The sequence below is a fragment of the Lathamus discolor genome, chromosome Z (genome assembly GCF_037157495.1).
Source record: "Lathamus discolor isolate bLatDis1 chromosome Z, bLatDis1.hap1, whole genome shotgun sequence".
In the NCBI taxonomy this organism is placed as follows: Eukaryota; Metazoa; Chordata; class Aves; order Psittaciformes; family Psittacidae; genus Lathamus; species Lathamus discolor.
The window spans coordinates 111990315-111995095 of record NC_088909.1 but is presented as its reverse complement, the minus strand read 5'-3'; the positions used below and the strand labels follow the sequence as shown (position 1 = coordinate 111995095).

At 46.5% G+C, this 4781-nt stretch overlaps 1 long non-coding RNA gene across 1 annotated transcript; it reads right to left on the bottom strand.

The window, feature by feature from the left end:
• Window positions 1-710: 710 nt before the first annotated feature.
• Window positions 711-3581, bottom strand: LOC136005619 (uncharacterized). The gene is made up of 2 exons (XR_010608816.1): window positions 3501-3581; window positions 711-2250 (listed from the first exon to the last, which is right to left on the bottom strand). It is a non-coding gene; the product is annotated as an uncharacterized LOC136005619 (long non-coding RNA).
• Window positions 3582-4781: the final 1200 nt, after the last annotated feature.

The following is a 4781-nucleotide window of genomic DNA, read 5'->3' as shown; positions in this document are numbered from 1 at the left end:
GGTATCTGTCTTCTTTCCCATTTCCCATTAGTTAGCATATTTAAGGTCTTCACTAAGTGATGTCATCAGTTTAAAGTGGGCAACTTGTGTGATTCTCCAGAGAATTCCTTTCAAGCTTCCTTGAATCCAAGTTAACCCCATGACAGCACTGTTGTAGGGTAGAGGTATGGAGTCTGCGTATTGTCACACAGCTACAAGCTGAAATAAACCTTTACCCACAGGGGTATTTTACCTCACAGCACTTCCAACTAGAAGTACCAAGGCCTCTCTGTGTGGCTTAGAGACAGAACCTCTCTGCTGAAGAGAAATGATTCATTCAGGATGCCTAGGCCAGAGCTGGAGAAGGATACTGAGCTCCATTGACCTGAATGTAGCTTACATGGAGATTCGCAGGCAGAGGAGGGAAGGATGCGCACCAGAGGATGCAGTGAGTTCACTGGAAGTGGCTGTACAAGATACAGTGTGTAACAGAGCACAGAAACACTGGGCATTGGCATGGTTCTGTGATTTTGAACCCAGACCACATTCTGGTTGTGTTTCTGGTTTGAGGCATCAGATATTTGTCATTTCTCTTCCAACTAGACTTGACGTGTACTCAGAAGCTGATCTTCGTTCTCTGTTATTGATCTTGCAGAGCAGGTGTGGAAGTAGAGCCCTATCTAATGACAAGCCATCATATTTGGATTAAATAGTCACACACCCAGCCAAAATGGGTGCTCAGGACTTTATTGAATGCTGTGAATAGACATACTGCATTACTGATGTGTTACAACACTGTGTGAGTCACCATACCTCAATTCCTGTCAGTGGGAAGCCTAAATGGTGATAATGGGGAAGGCAAATAGGAACCCCTGGCAATACACTGCTTTAAAGCTGCCATTTCTCTGTTCTAGAACAAAAACTTCAGTTCTAACAATGTCATGTGGTGCTGTTAAGATTCAGCCTTTGCCCTGGAGTTCAGCTACATGTGCAATTACACCGGGACAACTACACATTAGTAGCTACCACAAGCAGAAGGTGCTTCACTGATTAACTCGGGTCAGAGCCATCTCCACAGGCTGCAAAACCCTGCTCCATTAGGGTGCTCAGAGGGTTGTGCTTTGGTGTGTGTAAGGCAAGTGGAGAAGCGAGCCTTTGCCTCTTACTTGTTTGGTTGTTGCCCATCCCCTGTCTGTCCTGTCTTCCTGTCTGTCTGCTTCCACAGCCAGGAACTCCATGGCAGTGCAGGCCCCTCTTAAAACACCCTCAGTTCCCTACTGATGTGTCTGGGTCATGATATGAAGAGAATTTACTAACACCAGGGTATTCCTATCCATCTGTTCATCCAACATCAGTATTTATTGTTCCTGACAGCAAAACTGGACCAGGAAGGAGGAGGCCAGAAGGTCAGTATGTACTGGAAGGATGGTGTCAGGGAGGGGGGACAGCAGTCTCTCTCAAAAGAGACTTCATATCCTTTGGAATGATGTTAGATGGACCAGGAGCATGTGGTGTTCTCCTCTGTCGTCCTAATTGGAGAGGGGCAACTGTCTCTGTGCCTGGTGTTTGCTTGGGACAGCAGGCTTGGAAGAGGGAAGAAAGCAACAACTCTTTCTTCTTCCTGTGGGGAAGAAGCTTTATCTTCTTCCTTTGGCAAGAGCTGTTCTGCAAAGTGACAAGCACTGCAAGGCAGAGGAAAGACAGAGTCTAGGAGGTTCCCTCTCACTGCAAATCAGAGCACAGTGTTCTGTGAGCCTAAATCTTGGCTTATTCAATGGGATTTTGGCTTCTCAGGGCAGTGCTGGTGCTTGGCTTTCATTAAACTCTTTGTAAGCTCCTACAGATGCTTCCTACTCTTTGCAGTAGTTTTCAGGACAATTTCTAGGAGAAATTGTGAGCATTCCCAAGCTGGTCTTGTGTTCCAGAGGTAACCAGAACCCCACTGATTCCAATGATGACATTGGAATGGTGATTCCTTGTGTTACTTGTGTGCTTTACAGCTTTGCTCAGAAGGAAAGGGCTAAGTCATGTTGACATGCACGTAGGAAGGTCATTTATTCTTCGTAGTGGTGGAGAGCCCATTGCTGCTGCTCACGTCCTCCTCTGAACTGATGTCTTGTCCACCAGTAGCTATTTAGTGTGATAATGGCGTTTGATAGACTGGACACAAACACCATTGTCACACTCCACAGCTCTGGAGGTAGGAGCTCCTTAGGCCATGGAAGGAGTGCTATAGGTACATGGCAGACTTCAGCGGGGGGCTTGAGAGACCTGCAGAACATAAAGACCATAGCTGTGCAGATTTATACCTGGTACATCAGGAGCCTCATCAGGGAGGAATCCTGATGCTAGACTTTATATTTGTTCTCCATATACTTGTTTTTACCAGCATTTCTGAGCTATGGATATTCAGTTATGTGTCACCACCATGTCTGAGTACCGCAGGGAAGCAGAGAAGAGAAAGAGGAGCACGGGGAAGGCAGGAGAATAGAAACCAGAGCTTGGGTGAAGAGCAGTAGCCTTTGTATCTTACTCTGCCATGTATCCCCTTTTCCCTCAGTCTATAAAGACTGTCAGCCAGTGTGAGCATCCGTGCAAGATCACATTGGATATTAAGTGGAAGAAACACTGACCTGTGCAGGGAGAATGTAGCTTTGGGAAGGTGCAAGCCAGCTAGTGAGTGTTCACTAATAGGAATAGCAAAAGAGTTTCAGTAACTAACTGATAGCTGTAATGAAGCCTCCTCTCTTAAAGAAAGCTGCCCTGGTGCTGTGTCACACAGAGATTCAGCTCACTGTTCTTCAGCATCAGAAGCCAAAGGAGTACAAGTACAGTACATTGCTCCCTAATTCATCCCAACATCAGTGTTCTTTCCCCTTACCTTTCCTCAGACACATTTTACTCAGTTTCCTCTCTCCAGCAGAGCAGTAATCAGGTAAGATACTACTTAATCCCTGAGGAACAGCCTGACAGGCCTTGGCAGGTACAGTGTGAGAAGCTTCACTGGGAAATGTGCGTGACAGCAGGTATGGTGCAGCTGCAAGCAGGCAGCTTTCGAGTTTCACAACTGCATGGACACTTCCAGCAATTCAACGGGAATATTCCCAAGACAAAAGGTAATGAAAGAAAGGGAATGGCCACTAATTTTTAGTACTGCAATGGAGAAAAACCCTGGCACAATGGGGAAGTTACAGGCTGGTGCAGGGAGAAAGCAGAAACATCAGAGAAAAGGAACTAAATCCACTTTTCCTTCTCTTCGGCTACTCATTGGTATAAAGAGGGTGACTGGAATGTTCTTGTTGAGCAGATAGCTGCAAAGAACAAGAGGGTTTTTCAAGAAGTATGGATCCCAGAACCTGTCCCTTCTGTATATCCAGATGTGGAAGATTCCTGTATCCCTACTGAAGTGTGACCACACTTAAGGTCAGCTCAGCAGTCAGAATTCACCTGCACTGGTGATTTTTGTTCCTCCATTTAGCATTTCCCTTTCCTCACATGAATTGAGCACGGGAAGCACTCACCTGAACCAGCTGCCAAGTGATCCTCTGGTGTGTCCTTAGGGCTTGGCAGGCCTGAGGTGCTCTTGGAGCTTTGGGGGGTCCTTAGAGGAATTGGGCTCCTTTTGGGAGTCACCAGCAGTGGGGAGCTGTGGAAAGCTCTGCTCCCAGGGGCCACTTTTCCCTGCCCTTTATGGGATCCTGAGCTTTGAAAGTAAACATTTCCTTCTCTCTCTGATAAGTCCTATTAAAATATTGATTTGGGGGAGGGAGATGGCCCTCACTGCAAGGGCCAGAGTCACCTTTAGTCACACTAAGCAGGGGAAACAGCTCTGCAACCCCTATCTGCTCTGTCCCCTCAGAGAGAGCATAGCAGGGTAGGGAAAACTGCAAAATCCAGGGTATTTCCAGCTGCCTGTTGTGCTTAACCCCGATGGAGAGTGGTTTGTCTTCAGCTTAGATGCTTACCTGTTCCAGGGAGACGATTTCATCAACACCTCACATCACAGGGCTAACTTACTGTCCATGCTGGGGTTTACCAATCTGTTTCCCATCGTTAATGTTGATTTACTGCTTTTTCTGCCCAGGAACTTTTAGAACTCAAAGAGGCTGTCGTGTTTTTAATGGGGTTCACTTTCCAGCTATGAGATGGGGGAAAAATCTGGCTTTAGCTGAGCTGATCTGGACACCGATGGCAAACCAGGTATTACACCCACGTTTCAGGACCTGTATTTATAGGTTCTTAACAGTCTTATCACTGCACATCCAGCTCAAGAACTGCTTTTCCCCTTAGAAAACCTCCATACTTTACAATTCTCAGGGATTTAATGGCACAGTTTCATAGCTTTAGTTGTAAAAGCTCTGTTGGCTGCTATTGTAGATGACAAGACTGTACCCTTCCCAGTTCTGATGCAGAAAGACTTGCATTAGCACAAAGCACAGATGAATAGTGCCATGGATCTCCTTAGAACTCCTCCTGAAGCAGGGCCTGCTTTGCAGTTGGCAATGTGTGGGTCTGGGGGAAAAGTCTCCCATTTGGGACTTGTACGTGCACACAGTGTAAAGCTGACAGAATTCCTGGTAGTAACTGTCCAAAATCAGCAGAGAAAGACTAAAATGTGCTACTTTGAATCGCAGAGGCAACACCACTTACTTCTGGGTTGTGTTTCAGGACAAAATGTCAACGTGTAGGTGAAGCACTGCCCTGGAGCTGGGGCTCAAGAGCCTGGCAGCGCTGGGTACTGCTGCAGTTTGGCTCCAGTTCTTTGCAATGGAATGCCAAAGGATTTGGAAATTCCTGAAAAA